The 18,300-nt window shown below is 42.5% G+C and overlaps 1 pseudogene; it reads left to right on the top strand.

The window, feature by feature from the left end:
• Positions 1–11,362: 11,362 nt before the first annotated feature.
• LOC106024641 lies at positions 11,363–16,275 on the top strand (annotated as a pseudogene).
• Positions 16,276–18,300: the final 2,025 nt, after the last annotated feature.

Below are 18,300 nucleotides of genomic sequence, written 5' to 3' on the forward strand. Positions count from 1 at the left end.
TGTATGACGTATGTTAGGGTGGGACTTCCGGTATGACGTATGTTAGGGTGGGACTTCAGGAGTGACATATGCATGTCTGGTGACTTTGTTATTTATGATTACATTGATGTTTGATGTTTTACAACGCTTGATGTGCAAACCAGACTAGTGTTATAACAGGTGGGTTATGTTTGATGATTAACAAATGGGGCTTAGGGTTCCGGAATGTTAAATTCCCAGGCAGTAAATAAGTGTTGTGTCAGCGGTAAGGTGTTTGGTGTTAAACAAAAGGAGGCCAGGGTTCCAATGCCTTGTGGTACAGACATAAACTTCCATGTTTTGCAATGTGGTTGTAACATGGTGTGTTTCCACAAACACGGAGTTACATGAGAGAGACGTGTTTTTCTGTAAGATACAAAGAAGGGGATGGGACGGGACTTATGAGTTTGGATATTTTTCAGCCCGACATTCATTTTAACAAATGATGGGCTTCAAGGTTATATCTGCCCAGTAGTAATGGTCCCTAAATAACCACTAATACAAACTGTAGTATATGCAGGTTAGAAACCATCCCATGTCTCACGGTTTGAAGTCCAACACAGCATTACATCAAACTAACATCACATGAGCAATGCTATTATTTTGAAGGAGCTTCCATGGCCCCAGGCCAACAACACATTTCGCAAAGGTGGATTGTGTCGTGGTTGGGGGGGTTTTAAAATATTGTTATAAATAAAAACAAGTGTATGTATGAGCAATGTTGAGTTTTGTAATAAAAATGGTTGTTTAAGTCAGCATTAACTTCTAAGTTGCATTATAAGGCAAAACGTTACAAAGTTACCAGCAAGGTCGCGTATAAATTTGCATGAACAACGGGGAATCGTTGACAGGTAAGGATAGGTTATTTCAGGTAATTAAAACAATCGTAAAGGCGTCTTTTGAAATTGTACAACAGAGATCAACGCAAGATTGTTTTCTACACATTGGTAGATATGTTTAATAATAGGCAACGTTGGTTAAAAAAAATACTATAGTATTTGTGTTAGTATGGGGTTATGCTGTCACTTCCGGGTGAAGATGTGCTGCATTCTCTTAACGAACAACTCGTGAAATCTGATTTTGTATTGCTGCATTATGGTCCTGTGTTTGTTAAATGTTGAACTGATTAATGGCGATATGGTGACAATAGCAAGCGTTTATATGTAAGCAGATGAGTTTATCGTTAATATATACAATTCTATGACGTGATGTCACGGCTGAGCCGCGAAAATTAACGAGAACGGCTGTTCTACCAGACAGGATATAGCAATATATTTGGTTGCCAAATGGCTACAAAAATCAGAACTAAATAGTTAAGTTTTATCCTGAATTTGTATCATTGCAGCATATATAGTACTAACACAATTTGAATCTAACGTGAAGAACGATGACATGTAACCAATGACAAAGTTAAGAGGCGTGACTTGCTGGAGGAGCCCCGGCTGCGATGTGAAGACAGTAATTAAACCCCGCCGCATCCACAAAAGACAGCTGGTGTTTAAAGCGTGGAGTATATCGTTTCTGTTGTAAGTACACGTTATTTTATTTGAAGTAATTTATTTGAATTGTGATGCAACTTTTTAAGAATTTGTAATCAATTTTACGATTGCGCAATCCATTCATTTTTAGCTGTCTTTCATATTGCCTGTTTAAATCTCCGGTTTAGGTTGAGCGGATTTGAACACCGACCGTGTTTGATAAACACATTTTTGGACCTCCAAATCTTGGTAAGTAGACTTTTGACATTATTGTTAATCAGCTTTAATTACCTGTATACGCTTGTTAATCCTATTTGTATTTAGTTCAAGTGACCGGCATCTGCGTCAGTTGGACTGGGTGGTCAGACTGTGATCTTACACAACCTGAGCAGATACTTTGTGTAAGTTTAATTATTTACAGACATTTTTAGTCTTGTTCTAAAGTGTTATTAACAATTATGACTATGCATACTGACCCTTGGTACAACATTCTATATTCCAACAGATTGAGGACAGCCGGGTGATGATACAAGTACATTACCACAATGGGGTCAGTTACGGACACCCTTCCTTGTGGCTGCACAGCGTGAGGGGATTTTTGTTTTCTTTCAGGCTTGAAAGCTGAAGGTAATACAGCCAACTCTTCAAAACTGTGCTGTATGTAAATGTATGTCTGAGTTAGAATATTCAAATCTGAAAAGTGGATTGTTATTTACACGTTAAACCAGAGAAATGGCGAAAGATAATGCTAACGACAGTCCAGACACGGAACAGCCAACAACCTCTACAAATAATCAATCGACCATACCCCAAAATACAAATGAACCAACCGCTACTTTGTTACACAGCGATGCGCACAATAATCCTCAGATACAAGGCTTGTTAACCGAGCTTAGTAGCCCCCATTTTTCACACGATCTAGTTGACACTACTTCGAGCTCTCTGATGCAAACTCAGTGCAGTGATGGCGATGTTAGAGTTATACAACGTAATGCGTTTGACAATGTTGAATTACGACAGTTGATAAATTTACAAAATACTGGTGAAGTTGGTGATTTTGGCACATTCTACACAAGTATTATGGCAGGCTTGGATACTTTGATTGTTAGAGCCTCAGACTTTGTACAAGGGCCTGGTGATCGTCTGCAGATTGAGTTGATTGGTGAATCTCTGATATCCCCCGTACATGTGACCATGAGAGCGGATGAATATAATGAACGCACGTTTGGTAATTTACTTGAAAGTGTTATGCAGAGTAATGCGGAGCTTATGATTGATGAATCACTAGAACTGGTGGTACAAATTGTCAAAAACCGTGAGGGTGGTGCCCCACGACGTAAAGCTCAAACATTGTTGATAGATCAGATTATCAATAAAAAAAGAAGACATTTATATGTGGCTGTGAATAATGATTCTACGTGTTTTTCTGTTTGTTTGATGGGTATGTTAAACCCGCAGTACACATATCCCGAGGCCCTGGTTAGTGGTCGTGAGCTACATAAGGGGGCTGGTTTAGATGAATGTGTGTCATTCACAGATATTGTTCGGTTTGAAGAAATGACAGGGTGTAAAATTGTTGTCTTTCACCGAACACGGGATGGGCACTTTACCAAGTTTCAAAACAGCGAGGAAACCCACCCTAGAACTGTCTTTATGTACTTACACGATAACCATTTCTACGGTATCATGAATCTGAAGGGTTTTCTGGGTGTGTCTTATGTTTGTGACTGGTGCTATACCGGTTTCAACACACGTGGTGATCATGGTTGTAAACATAGCTGTAGTGTCTGTCTTCATGAAGATTGTCATACCCAACCCCGTAACACAAAGCAGTGCCCTGACTGTAAACGGATATGTTATTCAGATTTTTGTTATAGCCAGCATAAACGTTTGAAGCACCACAAAAGTGGATCGTTGGGTTAGCAGGTGTGACCAGAAGAAATACTGTGTCGATTGTGGTCGCTATTACAATGTCAGTATTACAGACTATAAAGCACACAGGTGCATTGCTAACATGTGCCCCAATTGTAATGTGGATCTGGCTTTTGAAATGAATCATCAGTGTTTTATAAAATCCTCCAAGCCCGAGGACCCCAGTGAGCGCTACATATTTTATGATTTTGAGACTTTTGCCAATCCGGTGAATGGTGTACACACTGCAAATTTTGTGTGTGCAATAATCTTTGATAACAAGACGTGGTGTTGAGCCGGAGATGGGTGTCACTGCTTTTTTTCAAAAGTTTAGGCAACCGAAATATAATGACTACACATTTATAGCACACAACTCTAAAGGTTTCGATGGTTACATCTTGATGCAGTACCTTGCTAACAATGGTATTGGCACGACACTTATTGCTAATGGTAGCAAGCTCATGATTTTTACAGACAGCACATTCAATCAGAGATACATTGATAGTCATTGCTTTCTACCTATGAAGCTGTCAGCCTTGCCACGTGCTATGGGTTTTAAGGATTCGAAAAAAGGCTACTTTCCTTACAAATTTAACATCAAGGAGAATGAGAACTATGTTGGCCCCCATCCGGAACCGCATTACTATGGTGTGAATAGCACGATGGCTAAAGAAAAATATGAGTTTTTGCAATGGTATGCAACTGTTTCCGCAGACCCCTTTGTCATGCAGGATGAAATAAAGGCTTACTGCGTGAATGATGTGGTCATCTTGAGAGAGGGTTGTATGCGCTACAGACTCGAGTTCCTTGAGTGTGGTGGTGTTGACCCATTCCGGTCAATTACGATTGCTTCGGCTTGCATGAAAGTCTTTTGCAACAGATTCCTCACCAAGGACACCATTGCATTGGTCCCCTCAGACAACTACAACCGTTGTCAGAAGACATTCTCAAACAGCTCAATCCAGTGGCTTGAATATGTGGCCTCCGATGAGAATATATCAATACAGCACGCCCTGAACAGGGGTGAAGTGAAAATCGGTGCCTACTACATTGATGGATATGCTGAACGCGATGGTTTTAGCACTGTCTATGAATTTCTATGTTGTTTATGGCACGGTCACCCAAAGTGTCATTGTTCAACAAGCATCAATCCAATGACAAAGATTCAGTATGGGTTGATGCACCAGCAATGGTTGACAAAGCTAGAGGCTTTGAAAGAACAACACAACGTACATGTTCAATACATATGGGAGTGTGAGTGGAACCGGCTTAAAAACACATCCGCAGATGTCAAAGCTTTCTTGAAGACCTTTGGTGCTCCAGAGCGCCTTGACCCTCGGGATGCTATTTTTGGTGGTCGTACTAATGCGATTCATCTGAAGTTTACGGCTCGAGAAGGGGAGACCATTCAGTATAACGATGTCTGTAGTCTTTACCCATTCTGCAACAAGACAAAGACTTATCCGATTGGGCATCCAGACATAATCTTTCGAGATTTCAAACCACTACACAACTACTTTGGTATTGTTAAGGCTACAGTGTGTCCACCGAAAGGCCTTTATCACCCCGTTTTACCACACAGGGTTGGTGGTAAACTGTTCTTTCCATTGTGTAGATTATGTGCAGAGTCTGAAAACCAGGTAACTGATTGTTCACATACTGATTCAGAAAGATCTTTAACCGGTACCTGGGTTTCTATCGAGCTGGTTAAGGCTGTTGAGAAAGGTTATCGCATTGTGGAAATATTTGAAGTCTGGGATTTCACCAGGACATCAGATGATCTTTTTGCAGATTACATGAGAACATTCCTGAAGCACAAGCAGGAAGCTAGTGGATTCCCACCATCTGTGGTTGACGATGAGGCTAAAGACCGGTATATCCGTGAATATCATGAAAAGGAGGGTGTGCAGCTTGACAAGGAAAACATTGTTGTAAACAGTGCTAGGCGATCTTTAGCTAAATTGGCAATGAATAGTCTTTGGGGTCAGATGGGTGAGCGGACTAACCTTATGAACACAATGTTGATTACAGATCCGGAGGAGTTTAGCCACTACCTATTTTCCAGTGAAATAGATGTTGGTTATTTCTCGTTCATCTCAGACAGTTGTGATGGTACAGTGGCGTTACACAAAACAGACACCAATCAAACCACGTAACGGCAACATTTTTATTGCTGCGTTCTCAACCGCTTATGCTAGACTCGAGTTGTATTCACTCTTGGAGAAGTTGGATAGACATGTACTCTACACAGACACGGATTCCGTGATCTTTGTCACACGCCATGGGGATTGGGTCCCCCCACTGGGCCCGTTCTTGGGTGACTTGACCGATGAGTTACCGGATGGTGACAACATAGCTCAATTTGTTAGTGGTGGGCCAAAGACATATGGTTACAAAACCGTTAAAGGTCTGACCTGTCTCAAAGCAAAAGGCATTACGCTCAACAGCTACAACACAACCATTGTTAATTTGGAGACGGTGACACGACAGGTTGACAACTTTGTACGGGGTGAGGGCGGTGATGATGATCATGTCCTTGCTAATGCAGACACAATTGCTAGAGATAAAAGAACATTCACGTTGAAAAACCGAGTAGTGTCTAAGCGTTTCAGAGTTGTGTACAACAAGCGTGTACTGCTCCCTGATTACAGCACAAGGCCTTACGGGTACTAAACCACAGTCTAGGATGGATAGCGGTTTTGACCCGCGACTACAACACCCGTTCAGCTGTGTCATTAGTGGCCCCAGTAACTCTGGTAAAACATATTTTGTGAAGATGTTGTTGGATAATGCAGAGGTTGTATTCTCCAAAGAAATTCAAAATATCGTCTGGGTTTATTCATGTTGGCAACCGCTGTATGACGAACTGTTAAAAGTAAGGGAGATACATTTTATAGAAGGTCTACCAACATCGCTGTTAAAGACAATCTGCTACCGATTCAGAAAAACAACCTTTTAATTATTGACGATTTAATGAAAAGTGCATCAGAGAGTTTGGAGATGGGGAGAGTTTTCACACAATATTCACACCACCGTAACCTGAGTGCAATTTACCTCGTCCAAAACATGTTTGTTAAAGGCAAATCTAGTAGAACTATTAACTTGAACACAAACTACCTCATCTTGTTTAAAAACCCCCGTGACAATCAGCAGATTAGTATTTTAGGCAGACAGATATACCCCGATCTTTCTCGATTCTTCATGGAGAGTTTTAAAGATGCAACACATCCGCCTTTTGGTTATTTACTTATTGTCTTTAAAGCTACAACACCAGAAGACTACCGTCTGAGAACAGGGTTATTTTCAGGGGATTGGCCTGTCGTGTATGTTCCTAAGAAAGTTTGATCATGTCTAAACGCATTCGTAGAAATTTACCACTTTTGAAAATGATATTTAAGGCACCGGCAAGTCAACTAAAAGTTATTTTAGAATCAGCATCCACCGACCTCATTCTATCACTCTGTGAAATAGCGCTTAATCTAAGGCGCGGTAATATACCCTTAACCAAGTCGCAGCTCCGAAAAGTAAAGAGACAAAAAGCCAAAATTATATACATGTCTAGAAAGAACACTTCAGTTGCACAGAAAAGAAAAACCATCAACCAATCTGGAGGTTTTCTACTGCCGTTACTAAGCGTTGCAGTTCCATTCTTAACCAGTCTAATTGCATCGAGACAGGGTTAAACAACATGGAGCATGCTCAGAAAATGTTTCTGGTGCCACAACATCAGTTGGAAAAACTGCGAGAATCCAAAACGACTAGCACCGATGTAAGACAATCTGTTGAGAATGATTTGGACTCATCGATTTGCAATATACTGTTGAAGCCTGATATGGATTTACATGAGAAAGCTAAAAGATACTCTGCCATTTTACAAAGATTTTTGACTGTTGTGCGCCAGGGGGAGCTTGATACAAACACCCTGACTTTAAGTCTACCTGGGTCTGAGACCGGGTCTGCTGTAGTAAACGTGACTGAGAATAAGCAAACTGTTGACCTTGTTGATGAAATTTTGGATAATGTGCCTGTGAAGCGTAGAAAGAATGTTGAATATATTCTTAATAGAATACACAGGTCTAAAGATTTGACTTCATGGAATTCAAATGGTGAATTTGTTTTCAAAGGAGAGATAATCAAGGGCTCGCACCTATTGGATCTTGTTAAAAGTGTGACAGCTACCAATAAAATTGCTGACGATAGAAGACCGTTGGGGTGGGGTGTGTTTTTAGAGGCCATGGCATGTCTCAACATGCCTTTTACAACTATTCCAAATGCGCATGTAAGACTCAAAATCAATTTGTATAAACAAAAGTCTGGTGACACAATGGATGATTTAGCCACACCACCAGCAACTGGTTTTCAAACAACCAAAGCTTTCTTTGAACCTCATACCACGGACCCCGCAAAATGGCTTCCATTTTAATGTTTTTATTTGATTTGTGATACATTGTATGTTTGTTTTATCTTGAATAAATGTTGTATGAAAAATAATATGTAAACATTGATGTGGTTTTACAAATGTTTTTATTTTTGAATAATAAAGTTGACATACACATGATTGGCTTTTCTATTTCTTCAACAACCATGGCACAAATTAAACGTTTCACAAGATTGAGCATGTTGTATGCAATTAAACATTTGCTTATCACGCTTACTCTGGTACATCTTAGCTACAAACTTTGAGACTAGGGCATCATTTTCTCGTAAATCATCAGCATAAAAAGACAAAATCTTTATAAGTCAGACCTTTTGTCATTAGAAAGAGAAAGAACAAACAATGCTGTCCACACGTGGTTGAAACCAGGTCCTGTACTTGTTTTGAACGGTCTTCCACATTCTCACAGGTTTTTAGAAAGGCCTTGATTGACTTGGGAAAATATGTAAAGTCCGGGGGGTTTCCAAAACTGTCATAAAACCTTCCCATGCCATCATCCGTTATCTAAACAGCCAGCCAGTGCTCCCCAGGTTGATTGCTTGGGTGTGTATTAACAATCATCATTGATGCAACATCTCGGACAGGCACCCTAGGTAGTTGGTCACTTGCCAGTACACCATAGAAATGGGTCCTAGATGAAAATTGGTTCACCACACTGGTCAACTCTGCGGTATTCATTTCCACACAGTTCTCCTAATAGTAGTCAACCATGACTTGTCGCCGGTTTGACACTTCGATAATAGAGTCAAAGATTGAATAAACAACTAAATTAATTGTGTGGGGTAGTGGTTGTCTGAACCTCATCTCAAGTCGTACATTCCCTGACTTGATCAAGGATATGTGCTGACCACATTCCTCGTCTGGCGCACAGTTGAATGCATAAAGGGCATGGCCGTGTAAGAAGTCCGACCTGTCAATAGCCAAGGCTTGGTCCTTTAGGTGTTTTCCAGAAGCTAAGGCCAATTGGTAAAATTCACGAACTGCTGACCCTGTTGTGTAATTTGGTTGGAATGGTTTGCTAGGAAATTGCTGACCATCTACATACATAGCCATAAACTCCAAATTATAATGTTTGAAATTAAATGGATTCTTTGTGTAACTTCCGGTAAAACTGTCATTGTCCACCAATCCGATTACAATACATTTTGGCAGAGGTCCTAAAAATAGGTTTTCCTGGTTACAAACACGAACCCCAGCCGGTAAACTAAATGTCTTCATACACACTCTTTCAATTGGGTACTTGGCATTGGTTGAGAGTAGCGCTTGAGCGTGTCCAAGTTTCACGGCTGGCGATACAGACACTTTCTTGACAAATAGTGATGCTGATAGTATATGCAAACGAAAACGCACATCCCCGACCCCCATAAGGCAGAACTCATCTTTACCGCGCACCATCCTAACCTTTATGTCAACGCCGTTTAACATAAGTTTCTCTTGAAAGAAGTGTTGAAGTCTAACACTTCCCCGAGTTGGTTTGTTGGAAAGGAGAATAAAACACCAGGAGTCAGGGCAATTGCCGTATCATATGTCCATTTATTACAGAAGCTTCTGGAGACACGTGTCGCCGCACAATGTCTAAGGATCAACATTCAACAGATAATTTTATACTTCTACTACGCCCAAAAGATAGAGTCGTTAAATTCACAGAACAACTGTGCTATTGGTCCAGTTCCAATTCTATTCCTTATAAGGATAAACGCAAACATCTTCTAGTCTCCTCCTGGTATCTGTCTGGCCTGTCAGACTATGTGGGTGTGTCTCTAACCTGTGTCCTGTTTCTCACAAAACAGACATACTAAATCTTTCTCTCCCCGGCAACTGCTTAAACAGGGTTTCCTATTCTCCTACTTGCTCCTTCAGTTTCGGTTCATTTTACAGACATTTAATATTTTCTTTCATTGGTTACAACAGCTTATGACAATTCACTAACTTATATAATCAATACATCTACATTGGTTACAACAGCTTACAACAGTTCACTAACTCATACAATCACTACATCTACAATTCCCCCTTTTGATCTCTCCCCAGAGAGATCACCCCTATTCGCCAAGCTCCAATTCTCCCGGGTCATGCTGCTCCAGTAGAGGCATCAGCATCCCTGGTGGCAGTCCTGGAGCCTTCTCAATGGCTGTTGAGATCACTCTCATGGCAAGCCCTCTTATGCATGGGATACAACAACACCCACAAGTAACCATTATAGCACCAAATGTAGAAAGCGATAAAAGAACAGACATTATCAAACCTCTCCACTGGCCGAACATCGAGGTCAGCCATTCCTCCAGCGGATTATCTATCCCAGAATGCTCGTGCATAGTTCGCGAGAGAGTCCTAACGCCCTGCAGCGCCTTAGCAAACGATCCGTCCGGAGCTGTATTGTTAGGAATGAAAGTACAACACATGTCCCCAAACATCGCACACACCCCGCCCTTCTCTGCCAATAACATATCGAGGGCTATGCGATTTTGCACCACCATCAACGAGGTGGGGCCCAACTGTTCTGACAGGCCCTCCACCGTGTCACGTGTCAAATTAGAGAGACGTAAGACATTATAATGTACATAGTTAATGCGGTCTACATTCTTGTTTGGAGTGACGGGGAACAAAGCGGACAGGATAGGAATATTTTCAAATCCTGCCGCGACTTGGTCTGCGAGTTTAAATTCTTTGGGGACCCCTCTAGGGACCCCTATCGTATCTATATAAGTTGGGGAGTCCACAGTGAGGTCGAATGCATCACGTTAACGACGGCCTATTACATGTCTATGCCGGCGCTGAGTAAGGGCATCGCTCCTTTTTGCCTGGAGTGCTTTAACTCGGTCACCTATCAGCACTAAGGGTGCTGCTAACCGTACCATCGCACATACCCCCTGGGTGCCTGTTGGGATTCTTACCAGGAGTCGGGTGCCCCCACAATAGTAATACAGGCCAGACCGGGCCCAGGGTTCGATAATAGATCTGCTCTGAATCGTAACATTACACCACTGCAAGGGGATCTTGCCAACGTTTACCACGGGTTTCTGACTGGTAAAGCGGAAACAGGTATATCCCCCTCCCCCTTTATGGGGAGTGAACGGCCCCGTCCTGGTGTCGTTAGCTATCGGAGGAAACACCCTTGCCAGGGTGATGCAGTTCACAGGGGAAGCGCTATGTGTAAGAGCTAACATGCACCGATATCCCCAAGGGTCCTCTGAATACAAAGGAGCCGGCTCAGTGTATAGTTGAGGTCGGGCGGCGGCACATGCCACACAGTCCCCTAAATCTTGTTATTTAGCATTTTGCAACATCCAATCAAGCCAAATATTACTCCTGTGATACCCCGTGGCTTTCTCGATCACCTCTAATGGTTTCAATTTGGTATAGTCCACCCCTACCACTTCCACCGGTTGCACCTTACCTGCTGAGGTGTCCACAGTCCCCGTAACTGCCACAGCTGGAGAGCTAGTGGTCGGCACCCTAATGTTAGTCTTAATAAACGCTTTGGTGTCAGTCCCTGCATGCTCCACTCCGAGAACCAAATATGTCTTGTCCGCGCCTCTGTATGGAGAGGTATCCCAACCTCCGACAGACAAGGTAAGTGGATTCTGGGAGGAGCTGAAATCTCGTTGGAACTTAAACGAGCTCCACATAGTGGCATTGGGTCCCCACGGGAGTCCGGGCTGCCACTGTCCCGTATACGCTCGGACCTCGTCCCATCCCGGGCACCACCTCTCACCCGGCAGACGTCCCACCGATAAACCATGTGTTTTTATATGACTGTTGAGCTCTATCACTAGTTTTAATATGCTGCTGTAATAACCGGTGTCGAGTTCATATTTCCAAGTTTTGTCGTTTTTCAAGTCAAGTAGTTCAAATGCATTTTCGCCCCGTGTAAAAGTTTTCCACGTATGCGGGTATTGGAACTCTATCAAAGATACTTCCCAATCGCCTTTCAAATCTATACCTTTGGCAAATTTAGTGGTATAGCACAAACTCGTGTTGCTTGGATAGACATGTCTCGATGAGTTACTGGGCAGCGTTATGTAGAAGCCACCGTCACCCATGCTGATCGCAGTCAATGTAAATGACGTGATCCTGTAAATCCTGGAGTTTTATCCAGTTTCTAGGTCAACCACTTGTTCCGATGGTATCCAGCTGTTGAATTTCTCAGGCCAACCAAGCCACTTCACAAGATACATTTTCCTCCCATTCTGTACTTTCTCATTCAAAACTGCTTCCACTTTAAAAGTTTTATCCTTAGCCACGATTATTTTCAGCAATTCCTGTTCATAAAAGGTTCCAACTATCACATCACCATCGTAATCTTTTATTCTATATACAGGAGGTACCCGAGGAATGCATTCTGTTATTGTAAAATATTCATCTGTGTACCCTTTTTCATAGCCTTTTGTAAACGCACCTCTCAGCTTTGAGAGTCTCACAGTATCCCCAACCTGGAACTTGTAGCTTTGATTACCATTTCTCGTTAATGTTGTGCCATACAGGTTCTTGAGAACTAATCTAACATTTTCTTCACAAACGTCAGCAGGCTTCATCTTAATAGACCGATGGTAGCTATGGTTGTACCCACGAACTAAATCTTGAATAACCTCAACATAGCGGTGAGTGTTGGCTGCTGTCAGATACCTCCACATTCGTGATTTAATTGTTTTATTAAACCTCTCAACGATACTCGCTTTGACATCATTTCCTGTAGCAAAATGTTTTATGTTGTACTTCGTCATCAACATTTCAAAATGTGAATTAAAAAACTCCTTCCCCTTGTCCGTTTGGACATTTTGTGGTGTTCTTCCTTCTTTTAATGTCTTCAAATGCTCGCTTTACCTCTATAGCGCTTTTATTTCTCAGCACGCGAATCCATGCGTATTTGCTTAATACATCTATGCATGTTAACATAAATTTCATGTTATCGTTTTCCACGCTGTAAGCACTCATGTCAACCAAATCCAGCTGAAATTGTGAATTTATATCATGAACAATAACTCTATTTCTTTTAAAATGTATAGCTACAGGCCTGTGTAGCGTGTATGCATCCTGGGCGAGCAGCCAGTCATCAGCCTCACCATTTTTGAGGATCTCCCCGGTTTTTTCCAAGTATGCTCTTTTCAAACCCTCTCTACCCACATAAGCACCAGGGTTTGCCGGGTCATAGTAAATACTTTTCATAACCTGTTCAGACATCGTAGAGTGTTCGAGCAATAATGAGAATTAATACATGTTTAACAATGATTTATTTGAGTTTTCGAAATTACACAACCAATATATTCAGAAAAGTTACACAAACATTCAGATTTCTCATAGTCTTTGTTTATATACATGTTAACATGAGAACTGAAGCAACCCTGGCCTTAGACAACAGACTCTTTGCTTTCATCACACCATGACCCCGCTGCGTCACATACAACATCCTCATTAAATTTGTCCATGTACTCATCCCTGTTCTCACTCAGTCTCTGTGTGATGTTCGGCTCCAACTTGAGCTCGTGCAGAAAGTTCTCAGCGGCCTCGTGAACATCAGTCATCGGTGTGTGAAAACCAGATGCGTTCAAAGCCTTGACCAACACATGTTTCAGTCGCGGTGTTAAAACTGTCGCCACAATGTCATCATAATGTGCCTCAAAAAAATACTCAGGCGGTTCGAGACATGAATGTCTTGTCTGGCTCGGGTGGTCCACTTCGCATCCGATGCATGCTTTGTGTAGAATAGCCCCAACAACGTTTTCCAGAATCATACCCATTGTTGCTTTGATGATCTTTAAAATTTTTGGTGCAAGTTGTTTGTCCATTTTGTGATAACTCTTGTTAGCATTTGAAAGGTATGACAGGTTAAGAGGACCTAGTAGATCACCAACCCTGTCAATCCAATGGTAGTTTCTTGTTGGGTATGCCGGTGGAATCGAGCTGTCTGGGTCAGGGGTTCCGTAGAAGGCTTCAGCGTTGTCATCCCAGGTGTCACACAGCCAGTCCTCAGCCTTGGGTTCTTCAATCACCGCTTGGTTGTAATCTTGAGACATGTTTCGTAAATTCTTCCGACTGCTTGAATGTCACCGGCGGTCTGTCAGTTTTTATGCTGTGCTGATGAAGGTGTTGGCTTAAGGCGGGGCTTCGGGGTCTTAGGTCAGTTGATCAGTCCTCAGTCACAAACTAACGCTGATATTTTCCGGAAATAACTCCAATCTGACAGAGTCATACTCTTTCAGCCCCTCGACAACTTTAAACAGTACATCTACTGTATTATGTGGGCCTTGTTTTGGCCCCAAATAAAACACTTTTCGAAAGGTGCCCCATAAACTGGCATTAAAAACCATTTGATCAGTCACACCAGCCTTAAACACTTGGCCTTCGGGTAATTCATAAAATGCAACCTCCGGTTGCTCTGGGTTGAAGATGTATCCCCCGATCCGACCATCGTCCAATTTCCACTCCTGTGCCACCATATCCGGGTGTAGTTGATGGATTCGCGTTAAACTCTGCATCGGTTTCTTCGGGGCTGGCATGTTGATTGCATCTCTGCGGTCCATTTGCAATTTCTTACCAAATCGCTGAGCTGCGTTTAAGATGTTAGCTTTCACCGGTGTTTCAACCAAAACATTGATAGCTGCACAATCCTCCATGTTTTGTAATGTGTAAGTAAGTTCGCTCAGGCAAGACTGAATGACCAACCCCGATGTCGGCGTGGTTTAAATACACACACCACGCCAGTCAACCCATAAAACATGAAAGGTTAACAAACACCGTTTGTATGCCAGCTGTTGCAACACTTGTCAGAAGATAAAACACCCGGGTTTTATATTTATCGAACACCATTTGCTGTACACCAAACACCTTACCGCTGACACAACACTTATTTACTGCCTGGGAATTTAACATTCCGGAACCCTAAGCCCCATTTGTTAATCATCAAACATAACCCACCTGTTATAACACTAGTCTGGTTTGCTCATCAAGCGTTGTAAAACATCAAACACTGACACATCAATGTAATCATAAATAAAGTCACCGGACATGCATACGTCACTCCTGAAGTCCCACCCTAACATACGTCATACCGGAAGTCCCACCCTAACATACGTCATACCGGAAGTCCCACCCTAACATACGTCATACCGGAAGTCCCACCCTAACATACTTCATACCGGAAGTCCCACCCTAACATACGTCATAATGGAAGTCCCACCCTACAAACCGGATGTCCCGCCCACCTGTCACATCAATATGGAAGTACAGCCCCCCAGGGCCATAAATCACCATTCTGACACAATATACCCTACACTAACTACTATAAGCAATGGGTCTGGACCAGAGCAGGTGAAAGCGAATCATAACTCAATCGGGCAATACACAATCTCTGTTACGGCCAGTGACTTCCTCACAGGCCACCTGTCCACAATCTTCATCCCATCGCTTTACACCACCGTTTTCCTCATCAGCATGCCCCTCTGACCCGTGAAGCTGACGGCTGTGTACATGCTGAACTTGGCGGCTGCTGACCTGCTGTTTTCCCTGCTGCTGCCCTTCAAGATTGTGTACCACTACAGAGGCAACGACTGGGTCTTCGGGGAGGGGATGTGCCGCCTGGCCAGCGCGGGCATCTACTGCAACATGTACTGCTCCGTCCTCCTCGTGTCCTGCATCAGCGTGGACCGCCTGCTGGCTGTGGCCTACCCCATTGCCTTCCTGCCCTGGAGGAGCCCCGGTTGGGCCGCCTTGGTCTGCGGCATCATGTGGGTCGTGGGTGGCTCACTGCCCCTGGTCCTCTCAAGGCAGACGCTCTACTACGACCCGCTGGGTGTCACCACCTGCCATGACATCCAGGACCGGGAGATGCTAGAGGAGCTTTACGTCTTCTTCTTCCCCATCCTCTCCTGCGCCCTGTACTTCTTGCCTCTTTTGGTCTTGTAGGTAAATACAAACCAGGGAGACCGAACAATGTATTGAAGTTAGCAAATATTTGTCATAGTTTTGATTAAAAACCTGAGTAATTGAAAGGCGATAACATGTTCTATTGTAATTGGCTGTGTTCCAGGTCATTTGAGGCACAAGGCACGGGTCATGGTGATGGTGGTCACTGTCCTGCTTGTATATGTGGTCTGTTTCACACCCAGCAACGTCATTCTCCTGGCCCACTATCTGCAGATCGCTGGGCTGGTGGTAGGGCAGTCAGACACTACCCATGTGGCATACCTGCTGTCACTATGTCTGGGGAGCGTCAGCTGCTGCCTGGACCCCCTGATCTACTGTTGTGGCTCATCCCAGTGCCGGAGGCTGGTGACAGGACTGTTTGGAGGCACCAAGGGACAGAAGGGCCTGGCCCTCTCCTCTGGTTCCTCTAGGAGCAAAACAAAATCCAACCAGAGAAGCAGCATGAGGAATACTAGTGTGGATGCCTTTCAAGCCAGCCTCGACAACCAGTACAACAAACTCTTGGTTTGATGGATGGAGACACATATCTGTTTCTGATTCATTCACTTAAATAAGGAATATATATTTTAGTGTGTGGTGTTTTAGAAACAATTTGGTCAGAAATTCATCCGTAGTTAGTTATTAACACACTGAAGTAGAGACATAAATGTTCCTTTTTAGACAGGGCATGCAGATTCTGTTCTAATTGATACGCACTATTTTGTCATTTTCATTAGTGGTCAACACTATCTGGTGTGGATATGGAATCAGGGTACATAAAAAGCAATTTCAGCATTCATCAAATTATCATAATTTCCACAAGATTTTACACAAAATGTGAAACATGACAAATTATCCAGTTGACTACAATAATTTGAAAATGTGGGTGCAAAAACGCTTATTTCAATTTGCAATGCGAAAAATGTAGCTTATAGCGCAAAGATAGCTGTCAGCTTGGAAGAATGGCTGGTAATTTTAGATCAGATTAGATTCAACTTTATTGTCATTGAACAGTACATGTACTGTACAACGAAATGCAGTTAGTGTCTAACCAGAAGTGCAAATAGAAGAGGGCAGAACATTTTCAAGTATTAAGTGTAATGTATTTTACAAGTGTGATGTATAGATGTGCAATGAAGGCAAATCATATTTTTTAAATTAATTTACATTGACATACGATATGGTGACATTCAATATAAAACCCAGACCTGAAACACAACGTTGGGTTGAAAAAAATGTGACATCAATTCCAATTAAACATCGGAAGTGGGACAATTCTATTTGCCAATTCGAGGTAAATTATATTTTCACTGAATTCATGAACTACAGACATTGATTGTTGTACATTATGGACTTTCAGGTGAAGGAGTGGATGTCTACTGGGGTGGGACCTACAGTGGGGAGAACAAGTATTTGATACACTGCCGATTTTGCAGGTTTTCCTACTTACAAAGCATGTAGAGGTCTGTAAATCCAGAAAATCACATTGGATGATCTTTAAATTATTAATTTGCATTTTATTGCATGACATAAGTATTTGATCACCTACCAACCAGTAAGAATTCCGGCTCTCACAGACCTGTTAGTTTTTCTTTAAAGAAGCACTCCTGTTCTCCACTCATTACCTGTATTAACTGCACCTGTTTGAACTTGTTACCTGTATAAAAGACACCTGTCCACACACTCAATCAAACAGACTCCAACCTCTCCACAATGGCCAAGACCAGATTGCTGTGTAAGGACATCAGGGATAAAATTGTAGACCTGCACAAGGCTGGGATGGGCTACAGGACAATAGGCAAGCAGCTTGGTGAGAAGGCAACAACTGTTGGCGCAATTATTATAAAATTCAAGAAGTTCAAGATGACGGTCAATCTCCCTCGGTCTGGGGCTCCATGCAAGATCTCACCTCGTGGGGCATCAATGATCATGAGGAAGGTGAAGGATAACCACTCACCGGCAGGACCACTCACCGTGTTTAGAGGAAGAAGAGGGATGAGTACAAACCCAAGAACATCCCAACCGTGAAGCATGGAGGTGGAAACATCATTCTTTGGGGATGCTTTTCTGCAAAGGGGACAGAACGACTGCACCGGATTGAGGGGAGGATGGATGGGGCCATGTATCGCAGGATCTTGGCCAACAACCTCCTTCCCTCAGTAAGAGCATTGACTTCCATTGGGCATTGGGTCTTCCAGCATGACAATGACCCGGAGAAGGTCTGTATGGAGGACTGGACCAAAATCCCTGCTGCAGTGTGTACAAACCTGGTCGAGAACTACAGGAAATGTATGATCTCTGTAATTGCAAACAAAGGTTTCTGTACCAAATATTAAGTGCTGCTTTTCTATTGTATCAAATAATGATGTCATGCAATAAAATGCAAATTAATTAATAAAAAATCCTACAATCAGATTTTCTGGAATTTTTATTTTAGATTATGATGAAAATGATGAAAATTACAGACTTCTACTTGCTTTGTAAGTGGGAAAATCTGCAGTGTATCAAATACTTGTTCTCCCCACTGTATATAATTCCCATGTAAGTTGAACTTGG

This window comes from Esox lucius, chromosome 14 (assembly GCF_011004845.1).
Source record: "Esox lucius isolate fEsoLuc1 chromosome 14, fEsoLuc1.pri, whole genome shotgun sequence".
Lineage (NCBI taxonomy): Eukaryota > Metazoa > Chordata > Actinopteri > Esociformes > Esocidae > Esox > Esox lucius.